Source organism: Sciurus carolinensis, chromosome 4, assembly GCF_902686445.1.
Source record: "Sciurus carolinensis chromosome 4, mSciCar1.2, whole genome shotgun sequence".
NCBI lineage: Eukaryota > Metazoa > Chordata > Mammalia > Rodentia > Sciuridae > Sciurus > Sciurus carolinensis.
Window position 1 is genome coordinate 115,324,178 of NC_062216.1, and position 7,409 is coordinate 115,331,586.

A 7,409-nucleotide genomic window follows, 5' to 3' on the forward strand; every position below is an offset into this window, starting at 1 on the left:
CCTTATCTATTCAATATAAATGAAAAGTCAAATGCTGTAGAGTAGCAGAATGGATAAATAGACAAGATCCAATCAAATGTTTTCTGTAAGAGATTCACTTTCCTTTTTAGGATACAAATGGCTGAACATAAAAAGAAAAGATATCTTATGCAAATGGTTATGGAAAGAGTGTAGGGGTGACCATACTTAGATTAGATAAAACTGACTTGATTCCAAAACTGTCAAAAGAGAATATAATGATGAAAGAGTCAATTCATCAGGTTGATTTAAATTTATAAATATATATGCACCCAACACCCTAATACATGAAACACATATTAACATAACTGAAGGGAAATATAGTAGGCAACACAATAATAGTAGATGATTTCTGTGACTCATTTTCAATAATTGATAGAACATACAGACAGAAAAATAAAGAAGGAAGCAAAGGACATGGGGGAAAAAAGTGCAGAGAAGAACCTAATAGACATAAACAGAACATTCCATTTAATGGTGGGAAAAGACACATTCTTCTCAATATTACACAAATTCATAGAAGTCCAGATAATGCATGATTCCTCCTACATGAAACATCTAAAATAATCAATCTTATGGATAGAGAATGTAGAATAATGGTTACTAGTGGCTATAGGTGGGGAAGAAATGGGGAGGGGTTGTTGAATGAGTACAGAGTTTCAGTCATGTAAGATGAAACAGTTCAAGAGATCTGCTTTATGGAATTTTGCTTAAACAGACAACACTGTAATTTAAACATGTGTTTTCTATTATGTTTTATCTGAAAGTTTAATATCTTTCCTTTTACAGCTGTGACTTATTTGAGTTGAGTGTTATATATGGTATAAGCTATTGGTCATGGTTGATATTTTTGCATATGGATAGCCATTTTTTTCAGATATCATTTGTTGAAAGACAGCCAGAGAGCAAAAAATGATCAGGTTGGAAAAGTTAATAGTTCCAAGATTAAAAAGTCTAATCTATACATTCTAGATTTTATTCCTGTGGAAAGCATTTTAAAACTCAGATAATGTTACAATCTTTAAAGCCCCTCCATTCTTAGTTGTCTTTCAAATAGTTGGTTTCATCTGAACATTTCCAAGGAGGTCTGATCTAAAACTAAACTACCTGTGGAATCCCAAAAGGTAGAACTACAGATCTAGTCAAGTCTTTCCTTTCCAGCAATTATGACATTATAAAATGATCATTCCTTCTCAGAACCAATAATTAGTTATAAAATAAAAATTATGCTCAGCAGTTTTTGGAAGATTACTACTGACTTTCATGTTTCTTTAATTTTCATGGTGTATATTTGACTATAATTGAGAGAAAATTATAACAATTTATCAAATGCGATCATATATACATGCCTACTGTTATCATAAATATTGTTTCTTAATTTGCTAAAAATTTAGCCTAAAACTGAAAAGTAAAACATTGAACATAAATTAAAATTTAATAAAGTACTATGGTAAATAAGAGGAAAATTTTTCTGCTATTGTCCATAATGCATAAAATTAGAGAATGGATGAGGAGAGATGATAATAACATTCGTATGTCAGTAAAAACTCCAATTGGTTTTGTTCATGCATTCTTATATCTGTGAATGTGATACTGACAACCATATGAACACAATGATAAAAATAAAGAAGTATCGATGGATAAGACAACTTACCACTTACTTGTGCTGCAGAAAGTTACCTGAGATTGTGGGGTGTGAGTTACCTCAGAGGAAACATAAATACCTGAAAGATTTTCATACTGAAAACCAAATGATGCTATAATTTTATATTATGAAGATACAAACTAGGCTTTAGGAAAGTGGAGATGAAATTGATATAAAATTAGAACTTGGAGGCAAATCACTTCTCTGGATTACATGAAAAGTGGTCATCATTCAAAAACAAAATGGTCATCAGAATTGCTGTATGCTTTAGAATAAAGTGACTGAGGCACAAGGAATGACTGATCTGAGATCACATACACCTCTGATTTCACACTTGGAATGAAGTCCTGGGAGAGCCAATTGAACACATCCAAAAGGAAGTAAGTTCACCAAGGACACGACAATGTAATTCTCCTAAGAAATTTAGTTGGGAATATTCCTTGATGCAGTTGCAGGGAATGGGAGTGGGTTAAGTCCCAGAGCCTGATATATGACCACATTAGTACACTCATTCACTTGTCATTCTCACTAAACAATGTGAGTATTTTGTCCTGTGGAAAGAAGCTTCCAATATCTAGGGATAGTAGGACAGGAAGTTCTGTGACTGTATTACATACATAAGTTAATAAAATAATAAAATTCCAAAAGAATAAACTAGACTTTTTGTAATTAGTTATGATTAAAGACCTGTAGCATGACCCCTAAAGATCAGTTGAAAGTTGATTTTTTGCTTTATGAGAATTTCACTTGCAAGTGAAAATATTTAAATGTGTGGGTAGGTGTGTGTGTGTGCGCATGTGTGTGCATGCGTGTATGCATGTGTGTGTAAAATTAGGCAAATATTTCTAAAGTCTTGCTTCCATAGGTCTTATAATAAACAAGGACCCTGGAAACCTTGACTTCAGAGGGGTGGAGAGAGCCCTAAAAGGAAAGGGGTGTGTAAATTGAGTGGCAAACATAAGGTTACAACATTTTCCTGTGGGTTAAGTGGATGAGTTAAAGGTCTGAAAAATAGAAAGAAATAAATATAGAACCCAAGCTATACACTAATATTTATCAAGTCAGAAAGGCAACAAAACATAATTAAAACCATAGTAAAATATCTTCATCTTTTTTCATCTTGGTTCACCTGAGTCCTTATTTAATCAAGGAATCTGGATCAATGGATAATTATTCATTTAGGTAATTTCTGTGTGCCTGAAAAGATTTATTATATGATTAAAAACAACTTTCTTAAAATCATTTAATGTATATTTTTAGGGAGTAGAAATGATTAATTAAATTCAATTATACCCATTTGATTTTTTTCAAAAACTAGGTCTTTTCAGGAAAAAAAAATAAAGACTTAATTAAATTTTATTTAAGAAAATAATCAAATAGGTATAATTGCTTCTCACTTGATTGTATTCTAGACCCACTGTCACTTGTATATAGTAAGCCTCAAAATTTATAAACAGGCTAAAACAATGATCCCTCAGTTATCCTTCTGATTCTAAGACTTCAAATGATTAATTTCAATTCCAAGGGTAAACTTCCTATAAAATAAAAGAGGTGAATATTGAAATTTTCATCTTACATACTGTTTCAATGACTTTAGTTGGAACTGTCAAGAAAATCTTTGGCCTCAAAATAATATGAGGTGCTTGTTAAATAAAGGATGTACGGACTATATCTGACAGTTTTACACAGCAGCCCTAGGAATAAAAACTTCACATACCATAAAGAACTGATGATGAATGTATGAGGTCATGGATATACTGAATGTCCTGATTTGAGTATTATTATGTGCGCATGTATTGAGTATCACACAGAACACCATAAGTATGTACAAATTTTAGGTATCAATTGAAAACAAAAAAGAAATTAAAATTTAAATCTACTAGGTGACCCCTATAAAATATTAGGAAATTACTGATTCCAAAACAGTATTCTGGTCAATAGCCCCCTTCATGCTTTAATCTTTCCACCTCTTTAATTACTATTGGGTCTACCTACATCAACATACCAAGTAGCACATTCTTGAAAATTCTTTACAAACTTAAGTTCTATCCTTTACTGAGTGGTAAACTACTTCAATAGCTTTTATTTCCTGAAAGAAGGAATGGGTTTCACTTCTCCTACAATACATATGGAGAAACCAAGAGAAGAAAAGTTTGCATGATTTATGCAGTGTCCCACAGAGTGTGTGGTGAAACTTTTACTGAACCAAGTTAAATATTTCCAAACTCTAACATTTATCTTACTGTCTCCAATGCATAGAGTTATCTAACACCCCTGTGTTATTTGTATATACTTTCACCTCAGGTTTCTTTCTTTAACATATTTTTAGTTTCAGTAGAGTAATTACTATGTCCTGGAAGTCATTCCTCATCTTTTAAATTTCACAGAAGTCATCTTATCAAAACCATATTTTTGTAGACCTTTATTGTAACACTAATTATAGACTTTGCAGCAATATTTGTTTTTTTTGTTTTTTTTGTTTGTTTGTTTGTTTGTGTGTTTGTTTGTTTTTTGTCCTCAGGTAACAATAACTTCTTAAAACGTAGGAGTCTATTCCACCCAGTGTCTGGAACAAGATAGCTACACAAGAAATACATGTTGAATTAATAAATGAATTTTATCCATCAAGTTACACTTATGTAAAGTTCAAAGTCCCATTTTGGGGAATCTCATATTTTTTAAGGAGATGTTAGTTACAATTTGGATTTTAAAATTGAAGAAAGTTACCATAGTAGAGCAAAATGCTTCTTGAGAAATGATAAAATTAAGTGTGGAACAGAGTGAGAAGACTTTTCTAGAGAATCTCCTTCAGGAGGTAATTGATGAGGTGGAAAACACGATCACAGCAAATGTATGAAACTGGTTTTCAGTTTTTAAGGTAAGTTTGTAATTCATATCATGTTCTTAAATTTTGCTGTTTGAAAAAAACAAAATCTTTTGTAATACATCCCATAAGACTTCTTTCACCTGCTGGTTCCTTAAAGTATAAATGAAGGGATTTAGTAAAGGGGCAACTGATGTGTACAGCAAAGCTACACCTTTGGATACAGTCACTCTTTCTTTTGCAGATGGTTTTATATACATAAAGATACAGCTACCATATGTCATGGAGACAACAATCATGTGGGAAGTACAGGTGGAGAAAGCTTTGGTCCTTTGCTGTGCAGAAGGGAATTTCAGAATGGTCCTAATGATGCAAGCATAAGAGAGAATCACTAATACCAATGTGATCGCAAGTGTCAGCACAGCTAAGACTAATGACATCATTTCGAGGACATGTGTATCTGTGCAAGAGATCTGTAGGATAGGAGACGTTTCACACATAAAGTGATCAATGATTCTGGAAGCACAGAAATCCAGCTTGAGCCCCAGGACCAAAGGGGGAAAGATAATTAGGAATCCAGTTGCCCAGGAACTGAGCACCAGTTGGCAGCACACTCTGCCATTCATAATGATGGGGTAATGCAGAGGTTTGCAGATGGCCACATAGCGGTCATAGGACATGGCATCCAGGAGGTAAAACTCTGTAACTCCCAGTAAAAGGAAAAAAAAAATAATTGAGCTACACAGTTATTGTAAGAAATGGTTTTGTCTCCGTTCACAATGGTTATCAAGAATCTGGGAATACACACAGTGGTGATTATGACTTCCAAAAAGGAGAAATTACGGAGAAAGAAATACATGGGAGTCTTGAGGCGGGCATCGAGAAGAGTGAGAAGGATAATGATTAAGTTCCCCATTAGGCTCAAGGAGTAGTTGAGAAATAGAAACAGAAAAATCACAATTTGCAATTGTGGATCATCTGTCAAACCTAAGAGAATGAACTCTATTTCCATTGATTGGTTCTTCATTTCTTTCTTTGACACTTATCAAATCTGTATAGGAAAAGAAGAAAAAACTTAAGTATATGTGCATTAGAATACACACAAAACACACACTTGAACAAAACAGAAAAGGATATATTTTCTCAAATGTATTCATTTGAAATGTTTTTTAGCCACAAATATCAGATGACACAAAATTAAATGCTATAGGTTAATTCAAAATTCCTTCTAGTCAGTTTTCTTTAACATCCAAACATATTTTCTCCAGGATTTCAATGCTATATGTTTTTGTTACTATGAACTTGCTATTTCCAAATGACCTCTTACCTATACATAATTTAAATTATATAAATTACTTAAAATTTCTTTTTCTATTGCATTTATCATACCTGTACACTTACTACTTCCAAATGATCTCTTACCTACACATATAATTTATATTGTATATTAATTATTTCAAATTCATTTTTCTATTACCTTTATCATACCCATATAAACTGTTCTAATTTTTTTAATAACTATCAGTGATGTTTCAAAATCAGGGTTACATTATAATTCCTGTGTTGCTCAGTGAGGTACTTTAGATTTCTAATAGTTGAAAACTCTAATGATTGGGAAATATTCTCTGCACTAACAGTATACAATCAATATTATCAATTTTCTTATATTGTTTTAATCAAGTGAATATTCATTTACCAGCATATACAACAAACAAAAGAAAGAATGATACACTCACATAAACTACATATTTTAATAAGCAATATCTGTCTTCTTTTTAGATTATATTTTTAAACGCATTCTTCTATGTTCTTATGCCATTCTTTTACTTCCACCATATTATTTACAAAAATATTGAGAGAATATTGCTTCCTAACTTTTGTACTATAGGAATTCTATTTCATCCCATATTATACTATAACTCTGTTCAATTAAATATGTCCATCTGTATCATTATATGCATTATTTGTCGGCTTTTAAAAGAAATGGTTTACTTAACTCCTGTGTGTAATCTTTATTCCTTTACCTTTGTTTTGTTCATATTGCTTTCCTTCCCTTATGTTAATATTGCTTTTATTTTATGATTTGGTATAGAAAAAAGACACTAGCATTTTTCATGCATAATGTGATTTCGAAAATGATATTAGTGAGTAGTTTTAATATGTTTTAATAAAAACTGAACACCACAGTCTTCAAAGTTACTACATGGTCACAAACTCTGTAGAATTACATATTTCTGTCATGGTTGGGCCTAAAATTCCCATTTTTACTCTGTTCTGATTTTCAAGCTTTCCTAGGACTTAGTCCAACAATTCATGAAACATGTGGGTCTAACAGCCTTTTCTAGGAGCATGCCATCTCAAATTCAGAATTGCTCAGCATTTTTTTTTTCTATATCGCTTCCACTATGCCAATAATTCATTAAAAGGGTCAGGTAAAGAAAATAAAACAGAATCAACATATGTGAATAAAATAGATTATATTACTTGTTAGTATATAGAGTTGTGAGCTACTCCTTATTCATTTGCTTTGGTTTCTGATTTTGAAATTAAGATAAAATTATAGTGGACTTATTTCTTTTGAGCTATAATTCATTCACTTTGTGACAATTTCATTTGTTTATATAATAATATTTTATTATCCTGTAAGGAGATTTATTACCAATAATTTTTGTGGAGAAAGGCAAAGTAAAGACTTTCAACCTTTTCTCAAATTCATATGCATTTGGAAACTTGGGTCTTGGATGTCAAAATTTTTATAAGCATTTAGCTTCCATTCCAGATATGCAGAATTTTTTAAATTTTGCTCTTATATTTGAGATTGCTATTCTTCAAAACCTCAATTATATACATGCTCTTTAAAATGAAAAAAAAAAACTTGGGAAATGAAGTATAAAATAACTCTTCCAAGAAAGAGATACCACA

The 7,409-nt window shown here is 31.7% G+C and overlaps 1 pseudogene; it reads right to left on the minus strand.

The window, feature by feature from the left end:
- Nucleotides 1-4,567: 4,567 nt before the first annotated feature.
- Nucleotides 4,568-5,514, minus strand: LOC124983058 (olfactory receptor 6C6-like; annotated as a pseudogene).
- Between the last annotated feature and the right edge of the window lie 1,895 nt (nucleotides 5,515-7,409).